We start from the raw sequence: 12,708 nt of genomic DNA on the forward strand, positions 1-12,708 counted from the left end.
TGATTTATGGGTTACTTATTTACCAAACCAGACATACGGCGGATATGTTGTAATCGAATATCACTAATCTGAAATATTGCTTTAGATATGCAAGATTCTGGATGGAATTTTCAGGCACAGTCATTCGATGTTGTGTCTTTGGAAGAAAATAAAAAAACATGCAAATATCACTTGAGGAGGTTATTAACATTCGCTTCGAGGAAATTTGTGTTTTCAATAATCACCTGAGTACGAAAACATGTTATTTTCACACATAATAGTGAACGTACTTTACTTCGCTAAAAATACAATGTACACGATATACCATATTACTGTCAGTGTTTATCAGGAGTGTGGATGCTTGTTTCCATGTTATGTGGGTTGAAAACATTTGTTTATTTACTGGTCTATTGTTCTAGTTGAAAAAAGTGGCATGCATGTGTTATATAATTAATGCTTCGTGAACAAAATTAAGTTAACACTACTATGCACTGTCAAATAAACTTACTTTATTGCTTAATTGCAAAAACACATCAAGTTGTAAAAATCGCACATTGATTCCAATTAGGCATTAATCAGATATTAAATAGTTCCACAAGAAACACGACACACCCATGACCATTTTTGCAGTATTGAGAGTTTTTTTGCCATGTCTATTTATGTAACAACACTATTGGTGGTATACTTAGCGATATGTTTTATAAACAACATTCTTTGCACGTAAGGAAGTTAAAATTCTTTTATTAAATATCCTCTCATGTGGTTAGTTTTATTGCTTTGTAACATAATCACACCGTATATGTATGCTAGCAATTTCAATTCAAAGTATGAGTGTAATTCCTGTTATATTTTTGCAACAATATTACATCGTCGATTTGGGGAAGAATTTTCACAAGTTTCATACCTGTTTTAGAAGAATGTTACAGAAGAATACACTTTCGGTCATCTATTCCAGAAAAACAGCTCGAGGATTTAACACTGGGGGGGGGCGGTGAAAAACTGTGTCTATTTTTTTTTATGATGAATTGCGGTGACAATAAACTGGGTGTACCATTGCTGTTATCAGAGATAAGAATATGACACTGATGTGAAAATCCTCAAGAACATTTCGGCTTTTTCGATCAATCATCAGCAACTTTTCTTATCGAACCCATCAATATCTGTTCAATATCTTCGTGAAGCGCGAGGCCAAGCTTCGTTTTTCTTTATCTACCCATACAGATCGTACAGGCTGCAAAATGACAACATATGAGATAAACTGAAACTCGCCACTAGACTTAGGATATCCTCGGATAACTTTGTATTTAAAACTTGCTTATGTTTTATCTATCATCAGCAAGCGAGGCCTCTTCAACGTGTTGACTTATTATATCAATTTATTTTTCTGCTGTCATTTAACAACTCAAGCTTAATAGAACATATAGAACATTAAGAACCCCTGTAGGAGACTTTTCCGAAGTTGACGAGACATTAGCGACCGGTACGATTACATTCTAATGAAATGCTTTTTCCGAATATCCGAAATCATCTCGAACAAAACCTTTGTTGTCATCTGTTTACTACAAATAATAAATTAGACGCCGAAGTTATCGCGAATTTCAATATGGCATCACTTGTTCCAGGAGTTTGCAGAATTGTTAAAAATCAGAAACGGCACTGTAAAGATCATTGCAAAAGACTTCTTAACAGCCCATGTTGCAAAATTCGTAATCATAAAACATCCAGGAGCCTTTTGAAAGGCAGCTTTTAAATCCTAAATTATAAAAGAGAAATGAATTATTTGTAGTTGAATTATTTTTCTAGTAAATGTTGTATTATGCCGTTCATATTAATATAATATGTTTGTACTTCATGAGATCGCATAATCCCTTTGTTCAGAAAACAAAATCAGCAATTAAGTCATTGTGTACATGCTCATTTATGGCCAGATAAAAATGGGGGGGGGGGCGCACGGGTTGCGCCAGCCAGGATCTGCTGGACATAAATGTTCTGCAACTTTTAACTAGATATAAACAGTTGGCGACTGACTATATCTCTCTCATCATTCCAGTAATGATCTGAATTGCAAGACCGATGAATTCCAACTCCTTGCTTGGAGAATATTTATTGAGACAGTTAAGGGTCTGAATGGTTCATATTTTTTCACTTAAAGCATTGAGTATATTTTAACATTAGCGCATATTCTGTATACAAAAATGTGAATATACATTTAAACTCAATAGCTCATGCTTTTTAACCAGGTTTTCCGAAGGAAAAAACTGGTTATTAGATTGGCGAATGTCGGCGGGCTGGCGGGCGGGCGGGCTGGCGGACTGGCGGGCTGGCGGGCGGGCGGAACAAGCTTGTCCGGCAATAACTTTGTCGTTAATTGAAAGAAATTAAAATAATTTTGCACATTTGTTCACCATCATTAGACGGTGTGTCGCGCGAAAGAATTACGTCGATATCTCCAAGGTCAAGGTCACACTTTGAGTTCTAAGTTCAAAAATTGCCATAAATGAGCTTGTCCGGGCCATAACTATGTCATTCATTGTGAGATTTTAAAATCATTTGGCACATTTGTTCAACATCATTGGATGTGTATCGCTTGAAAGAATAACTTCAATATCTCCAAGGTCAAGGTCGCCACAACTAAAAATAGATTGATTTTGAAACAAGAGGTAACTTTGAACAATCAGTTACAATGCACATTTTGAGTTGGTCTCCCTTTATCAGACTTTTTTTCAAATTGAAATCAAGATTGCCACGAGTAAAAATATATTGAATCATACACAAGGGGGGTAGCAATGCACATTTTTTATTGTCTCCCTTTATCAAACTTTTTATTTTCAAATAGAAAATCTGGTTTTGTGACAGTTTTGTCCCTTGTTTACAATTAAAACGCTTATTGCATACAAAAACTCGTTCAAACATAGATATGTTATTATAAAAAAATTCGTGTTGCTTTACGATGAGGTTTACTAAGTTTTATATATTATAATATTTAAACAAAGTGTATTGACCGCTTGTGTGAAAGAATTCCAAACATAATTGATATAATGGGCTTTTTGTTAACGGACATGGTCACTTAATAAACAATCGTGGTATTGAAGGCACGATTGTGTTGGCATATAGTGCTACTTAAAACGTGTAATATTACTAGAGAGGATGAACTGATAAATGTTTCGTTAAATCTACGCATTGCATCGAACCTCTTCTAAACTTACCCTATGCATTATACTTTACAAATGCAAATACAATGCAGAATATTAAACTTGACCAAATTGTCTTTCATTAATCATTAATTAAACCCGTGTTATTGAATTATAAAAAAATTCTTAACAGTTTCCATATTCGAATCAGATTTCAATTTCTCTTCAAAGCTAACAAATCATTGCACTTGGGTATCATTTCATTGAAACTATATCAAACAAATGAGGAGATGGTTCTAAAACAATCATTAAAAATGCGTCATTAAATCCAAAACATGTGTTTAGAGTGCAAAATTATTTTAAAATAATTTTACTTAATCTGTCGGACAAAGAGTCTCTGTGCGAATTTAGGTTTCCAAGATGTTTGTTGCATGATAATTTAATATTATTTGTTAAAACAGGAATAAATAAATAAATAAAAACGTTTCTATGATAAAATTGATTAACATGAATTAATATTGTAATGCGTTTTTAAACGGTCAGATACTTCAAAAAAAGTTTTTCATTCTACGGTAGAAGAAACCACACCTTTGTTTGCAGTAATAAACGTTGACGCAAACACACATGTGTGTATTATATTCAAGAACACATTTTTGTAAGATAAATAAAGGGAATTTTAGTTGGACATTTTTTACGCACGTAATGACGTATTCATATCTAAGTGTGTATTTGTGTCAATATTATTTAATTGCGGAACTGGTCTAATGTATGTTGACGTTTTATCGGGCAAATGATATACACATACCCAGCTTTTTATATGCGTCATTGAAATATAAACGTCGGGTAATGTTGTAATGCAAAGCATCACGTGATTATAACGTTTCTTTCAGTTTTTAAAAACATGTAAATCTATAATATTATCTCCGAATGATCTCTCATGAATGTTCATTTCCTCAAACGAAACACGCAGCAGATCCCCTGTTTTATTTTCATGATTAGAATGAAGTTTGAACGGCATGCATTTATTTCAATGTAGAACCAAGAGGGAGGGTTGCACGTGATCAATATGTTAATTAATTTTGGGATGATACGATTACATATTCTGTTAGCTGGGGTGCCAATTAATCCGCGGAAGTCTGTATTTTAAATTATGTTTTATTAACAACATGTGACAACTGGATATTGACTGATTTACGTGCTTCAAATATTAATTAACCCTTGGATGGTAAGATGGAACATTCTGCCAGCTAGGGTGTTAACTTACCAGCGGTATTATGCATTTCAATTAATGTTGTATGTACAACTCGCAAATGTGCATTACAACAAACATTCTTTCAAATCATCGGTGATTACTGTACCTTATAATATGTATCTTGTCAATACACAGCGTCATAGTTTCAAACAGCAATAATTCATAGATACGTGTCTCATAACAGTCATGATTGTGAATTTTGGACATCATGATAAGAAAAAGTACTTTTTAGTTCGTTTTATATTGAGCAGTATTGAGATATCCAAATTTCGTTTTATTGAAAACATATTTCGAAACATGGATAATTAGCCTCAATTGCTTAAATTCGCTTCTATAATGTATTTCGTCATTTGACACCTAGTCGAACTTTAATTTCCATACCACTAAGTAGATCAGCGCCCTATACTGGATCTTATGGTATAATTGCAAGTTGTTAAGTACACACACCTTTTACTAAGTTGAAGAACATTCAGCCGACTTCATAATAACAGGTAAATAAAATAGTGTCCGAAAAGCGACTATAGAATTATGATAACGATATTAAAAACAAAACATTGATTAAAATTTATAATAATAATAATAGTAATAAACCTAGCATCCATTGTTTGTAATTGATATACATTTAATTTGTTTCATTTTCATATAATATTAAACAAATTAATGTTCACGTGTAGAACCAAATGAATGTTCATGTGTAGATCTTTCATATCCCACAACTGGATCAATATAAGTTATTTCAAAATGCATGTATTTACTTTCACATTTATATGGGGCTAAATAATAATAAACCACACATAATACATAGATATTCCATCCTAATTATGCAGTGACGACTTTTGTCTTGTACAGATTGTGGCGGAGTACATTACCTCAAAATTGCATGAGACAGGAATCATCAAGGGACGTGTGTTAGGTATCCCATCACGCGTGACCCAGCCTTCCTTCAGGTGTAATACGTTTTGCAAAATATATAGCGGCGAACCATAACGATAAAAAAGAAGCCTGTGGCACTGAGGGCCTCACAGTCCCTAGATAGCTACGAGATAAAATAGGCATTTGGTTAATGCTGAAATTGGTGTGATTCATAAAACGATAAATGCACGCGAATGTTGACGTAAGTGTACGTAGTTAATTCTGTATGTGGATCAAAAAGAGTAAGGATAAATAGAAGAACGAGGCATTTTCTTGAAAATAACAAAACAATTTCATAACATAACTTCAATAACAGTTGTGTTGACTGTTTACTGTTACGTCAGTTTAGTTATACTTGCCAAAAACGCAGATGTGTATTCCTTGCCCATAATGTTCATAAAGATTCAATAATTTGGGTACGTGACAGATACATTATGCATGGTTGAAAGCTAAGGTATCGCGACTATTTTAAAATTGCTTGTATATCGAAGCTTAAATTTATTAAATGATTGACATCGTAAAAAACTGTGGGAAAAGGTTATTCAAACTGAATGACAGATAATTTTCCTGATGTAAACCTGATGTATATATGGTCGGATGTTACAGCAACACATCATATTGAACATAGGCAAATGAACCCTGCGCAACAAATCATTTACTGCTCGTATTGCCATTTAAGGTTTGTATCGTTCAGAATTTACGACTGTGCTGGTATTTAGAGAGTAATGGACTTAGGGTTGCATGTTACGTCCCAGGTTAGTATTCCCAAAATCCAGCGATACCACAAATAAAAATGTATATTCAGATAAATGATATTGGACAACATGGGCCCATTGTTGTCAATAGCAGTATCAATTTTAAGGGATGGTGGTGCGATAAACATCATTCGCTGATAACGATGGAAGCTATCTTCATAATTGTGTGTTTCGTCGGGAGTTTCGGAAACCTTATTACTGTTTTAGAAATCATATTTTCTAGTCTTCGCTACAGTGTAAACTGTATGCTTATAGGAAGTTTGAGCTTTGCCGGTTTTCTCTATTGATCCATGATCTTATCATCGCAAGCGGTGATATTCAATCGGCATTCGAACACTATGACCCAGGAATTCTGCTCGGCGGCAGGAGGGATACGTTATATGCTCACGGGTGTTATCATGGTGACGCTGGCAGCCATGGCGTTGTACCGATTTTTAAATGTGGTGTATATAAACACGTACTGAAACATGTCAGAAAACAGACAGCTCGTTACCTTGGTAATATGCCGGTTGTTATCAATGGTGTTCACCATTCCATCCTCTTTCCGTATGTGTGACGCATTCCATTTCCAACCATCAGTATTGAGTTGCACGTTTGATAAAAGCACTGATCAAAGCAATAGGGTAGCCATGATAACTGCAGGATTAATAGTTCCGTGTCTTTTCATTCTATATTGTTACGTTCGAATCGGATGCAAAGCTTATACAAGTCTCAAACGCATGAGTCGTTGGAATGGTACAACACTGCAAGCAAAACCTTTGTGTCTTTCAGCTATGATGCTTTGTATATTTTTTACATTCTTCGTAGGAACGTTTCCCTATTTTGTTCTTAACGTAATTGACAAAGAGTTTAAATATACCGTTCACCGCATATGGACAACGATGTTTGCATGGGTGCTTTATAGTTGCAATCATATCGTTTACACGCTAATGGACAACAACTTTAAAAATACGTACAAGAGATTTCTAATTGGTGATTGTGAGAAGAATCCAGTGCGTAAAGCCGGAAGTTCAATTTTTATGACAGTTTCCGTCTAGAAGCAAATGGTCACTCAAATATTCATAGGCAGTTTTTTTCCCTTTTTGTAGAATTTTAGTTTCTTTTAGTTTATCCATACTCGTTTAACCTAGCCCGATCTTATAATAATATATATTTGATATATATATTGCTCTTAGTAATTATATGTGATATAATGAGAGCGCCTACCCCAACAAAATCACGAAATACTGTTGTATAAATCCTTAATTTCAGACAGGAGGCCGATTTAATAAAAGGCAAAGGTATAGTATATTACCTATATAACTTTGAGTGTGATGATGCAACTTACTTGTCAAAAACTAAAAACAAAATCTGCGAATCTACCCAAATGAAATGGTCTTAAAACCGGAAACAAATATATGATATTTATTTATACTTTTAGTGATAATTATTCTTTTAAATTTGGTGTCATTAATAAACACTCATAAATGATAATTCTTATTTCTTTTTGTGCTTGAATATATATAATAATAACAGCTTAAAACAAACATGTTAGCCACTCAAACTTTCACATTATCGGTTGACCAACAATAATTGCTGTTGGTATATGTTTTTGTTACTTTGACGTTTCATTTGTAAAACATAACACTAATAGAATATCAATAAAATGAATTAATACATAATACACTTATAGAATGGTCCCATGCGGGTTTCTTGCTATTGGCTCGTGTATCCGTCAGCATTTTTCATACTAAGTGTATTTTCCACGACAATCATTTATAATAAGTATTCGTTGTTTTTAGAACTGTTTAAATCGGTATTTGTTATTATATTCCGGCGGTAAAATGGCAATTTTTATACGCCCGTATAAAATACGGGACGTATTATGTGAAACCCCTTGGCGGCGGGCGGCGGGCGGCGGGCGGGCGGCGGGCGGCGGGCGGAAGGCATCACTTTGTCCGGACTCTAATTCAAATTGTATTCATCCGATCTTCACCAAACTTGGTCAGCAGTTGCATCTAGTTGATATCTAGGCCAAGTTCGAATATGGGTCATGCCGGGTCAAAAACTAGGTCATAGGGTCAATAAGTGCATTTTCAAAGGGGCCACTTTGTCCGGACTCTATTTCAAATTGTATTCATCCGATCTTCACCAAACTTGGTCAGCAGTTGCATCTAGTTGATATCTAGGCCAAGTTCGAATATGGGTCATGCCGGGTCAAAAACTAGGTCATAGGGTCAATAAGTGCATTTTCAAAGGGGCCACTTTGTCCGGACTCTATTTCAAATTGTATTCATCCGATCTTCACCAAACTTGGTCAGCAGTTGCATCTAGTTGATATCTAGGCCAAGTTCGAATATGGGTCATGCCGGGTCAAAAACTAGGTCATAGGGTCAATAAGTGCATTTTCAAAGGGGCCACTTTGTCCGGACTCTATTTCAAATTGTATTCATCCGATCTTCACCAAACTTGGTCAGCAGTTGCATCTAGTTGATATCTAGGCCAAGTTCGAATATGGGTCATGTCGGGTCAAAAACTAGGTCATAGGGTCAATAAGTGCATTTTCAAAGGGGCCACTTTGTCCGGACTCTATTTCAAATTGTATTCATCCGATCTTCACCAAACTTGGTCAGCAGTTGCATCTAGTTGATATCTAGGCCAAGTTCGAATATGGGTCATGCCGGGTCAAAAACTAGGTCATAGGGTCAATAAGTGCATTTTCAAAGGGGCCACTTTGTCCGGACTCTATTTCAAATTGTATTCATCCGATCTTCACCAAACTTGGTCAGCAGTTGCATCTAGTTGATATCTAGGCCAAGTTCGAATATGGGTCATGCCGGGTCAAAAACTAGGTCATAGGGTCAATAAGTGCATTTTCAAAGGGGCCACTTTGTCCGGACTCTATTTCAAATTGTATTCATCCGATCTTCACCAAACTTGGTCAGCAGTTGCATCTAGTTGATATCTAGGCCAAGTTCGAATATGGGTCATGCCGGGTCAAAAACTAGGTCATAGGGTCAATAAGTGCATTTTCAAAGGGGCCACTTTGTCCGGACTCTATTTCAAATTGTATTCATCCGATCTTCACCAAACTTGGTCAGCAGTTGCATCTAGTTGATATATAGGCCAAGTTCGAATATGGGTCATGCCGGGTCAAAAACTAGGTCATAGGGTCAATTAGTGCATTTTCAACGGCGCCACTTTGTCCGGACTCTAATTCAAATTGTATTCATCCGATCTTCACCAAATTTGGTCAGAAGTTGTGTCTAGATGATATGTAGGTCAAGTTCAAATATGGGTCATGCCGGGTCAAAAACTAGGTCACGAGGTTACTTAGTGCATTTCAAGCATTTAGCATGGTGTCCGCTCTCTAATTGAAGTAGTTTTCATCTGATCTTCACCTAATTTGGTCAGAAGTTGTGTCTAGATGATATGTAGGTCAAGTTCGAACATGGGTCATGCCGGGTCAAAAACGAGGTCACATAGTGCATTTCAAGCATTAAGCATGTTGTCCGCTCTTTAATTGAAGTAGTTTTCATCTGATCTTCACCAAATTTAGTCAGATGTTACATCTAAGTGATATCTAGGTCAAGTTCAAATATGGGTCATGCCGGGTCAATAACTAGGTCTTGAGGACACTTTCAAGCATTGAGCATGGTGTCCAAAACCTTCGAACGGGCGTATCTTGTGACAGTTTGGCACTCTTGTTCACTTTACCCGACATTTGGGTATAGTAAATGTAAAAGTGTTTTTGTTAGAGGACATGTTACTGAAAGAATCCAAATGATGCCCGGCTGGTATTTTTGGGGGTTACGAGAAATTCAAGATGGCGTCCAAGATGGCGGCAATTGTCGGTCTTATTTGTTAAAATATATACATATCGATGGTCCCAATTTAAAATGCCAAACTTATATAACTTATTTTTGTTAAACATTTCTTGCACAAAATCAATTAAATATTATTTTTAACATTTTTAAAAGTGTCTCATGATTGAGCATGTTCGTAAGGAATTAATTTGACGTTAAAGTGATATTATGGGCATCTAACAGTTTATAGGTGTCTATAGCAACCGTTGTTTATTTTTGGTGTTTTCACTTCATCTACACTTATATTTGTTAATGCAGAATCAACATACTAAAACAGTATCCCGGACAAAGAAAAATAATGCATTTGAATATCAACCGTACTTTCGTTTGACGACTGATCATGCATGTACGATGTGAACCTAAATTTAGTTTTAGTGCAGATTCGTTCATACGACACAAAGACACAATTTTGTTTTACGGATCATTTCGGCTTTCAGGACTGGGTGGGTCACGTAACATATCGGATATAAAATATATTTTTATAAACAACTGGTAGCAAGATGCGTTGAAGATAATTGGTCAGTATCCACATTTTAACTAACTCCTTTGACCTGTTATTTGTTTTCAGCTCAATTCAACAGTAAAAAATTCCCATAATATCACCTAAGTTAATAAATCTGCTGTAAAATGTATTTTCGTCATAAAGACTTACATGATGTTTCGGCAAATTGGACAGCTAATTGTAATAGATTTTGTTTCAATAGAATAAATTATTTCACAGTTTTCCATTAGATATAGCAAAACAATGCGTGTTTTTCTGTTTTACACGGCGGCACAGAGGTGACAACCGCAATTATTTATTTATATTGTGGCCTCAACTTATTAGCTTGTGGGAACAACTTATAAAGTTGAGGGAACAACTTCATAAGCGATGGCATAGCCTAACCGACTTGCCTAACCTGGCGCCCATAGGGTTTGTCATGTAATACAAAATTCCTCTGTATCAGGCTTACCAAGCCAAGCTGAGACAAATTTGGTCGCTTCCCTCTTACTTTCTTTCATGCAAACTGTCATAACGCTTAAAAGACGGACGGAGTTGCATGCGTTCAGCATCTGGATACCGATACCAACATATACAGTCAACGTGTTGCATCAAGGGATAGCGTAAGCAGACAGAGAGTCGATCGCGATATTTCTAATGTTTTGGGCAGTTTTGTATGTCTACAACTTCTCTTTCTGTCACTAGTGAGTCCATGATTACCAATCATTAAAGTTTCAGGACAAAATAATAATGCAACAACAAAACAATCACGTCTGTATCATCAGCTACCACAGAAGTGCCAGTGTGTTGTGATTCTACAGCATGAACCATTTGCCTTATAAGTATATCGTCAGCTTGTTCTTGGATTGTTTTAAAATCAGCTCGATTGATTATGACATCTTTAATGGACGTATCATGACATCCTGTAAGGACCAACTTGTGTGATTGAGTGCACAAGAGGTAAAATTCGTTATACAAATATAAAGCATAACTATTCAGGGAGAGAAGCTGTGGTTTGTTCTCAGTGACATATAGTATAACATTCTGTGGTGGTAAAGACATGTCACCAGATAGATTGTACACCCTTAAGACATTGGATCGTCTATCTGATCTCGCCACATTATAGGTGCTGAACTCCATCTATCGGTCAAACATTAAGCAGACATCACATTCATTCAAATTTTGTCATATATAATACTCAAAGTTGTAAATAAAGTCATGTATCTTTCCGTCTGAGGGACAGTAAATAACATACATGACAGCAGACCAATCTGTTACTGAACATGTGATGCGGCTTAAATTGCTCCGCTTAGACACTTCTTTTAATTGATTCTCCAGCACCTTTCACTTTTTAAATATTTTGAGTTCCCCTGTTTCAGTAAACATAAAAGTAGGTACTAGAGCCAATTTATGGTTTAGTATATAGTTAATGTCAATATCCCTAGAACTGGATAGTAAACCAATTACTGCTTAAGCCAATACATGGTTTAGTTAATGGTTAATGTCAATTTCCCTAGAACTACCTTGTAAGATAATCACTCTTGAATAAATCAGATTGATGTCATACACGTTAGTGTCTGCAACCCTAATTTGTTTTCCAGACAAAACCTGGGTTTCATCCTGTTTAGATATTGGCCCATAAAAAGTGTGCGGGCATGAGTTTTCTAATTCCATCATGTGGGTTTTACCCATATCGTTTGCTTGATGAACATAAAAATACGTTGGTGCAATTGTTTCAGTCACAATGTTTACTAGTCTGGTTGGATGATTGCTTGGAAACAACGGATCAAAACATTCTTTAAATTTTCTCCGAATACTTTCTTAACGTAAGTGTTGAACCTATGATTCACTTCTTGTCATGGCTATATCTAAAAAAAGTTGTTTTCTATGAGAATGTCGCTCCATATGGCAATCCATACCCCATAAACATGTCTTATAACATGCTTACCCTTTAAAACGTGTCTTGTGCGCTTTCTTGCACTTTTTCCATTGTCCTTATATAATACAGGCCATATATCTAGCAGTTCGGGTATGCAGCGGCAAGACTATGGTAAAAAGCTTAACTGATGTCAAGTACAGCGCTAATCATCAAACAATCAAGCCACAATTAAGCGTACGACTGACAAATGCCATGCTGTTAATATGAATTTCTAGATCATCACTTTTATGGAAATATGTTTTGGTTAATACCTTGCACAGAAATGCCTCGGTCACTATTCGTAATGCCCGTACTGTGCATATATCGTCCCAATTAGGAGTTTCGAGATTCCAGCAAATGTTTACTCAAGCGCCTCTATCAACCCACTTTTTTCATATAGCGATCGCACTTGCCCCAAGATTAATCTTTAAACAC

This window comes from Dreissena polymorpha, chromosome 3, assembly GCF_020536995.1.
Source record: "Dreissena polymorpha isolate Duluth1 chromosome 3, UMN_Dpol_1.0, whole genome shotgun sequence".
In the NCBI taxonomy this organism is placed as follows: domain Eukaryota; kingdom Metazoa; phylum Mollusca; class Bivalvia; order Myida; family Dreissenidae; genus Dreissena; species Dreissena polymorpha.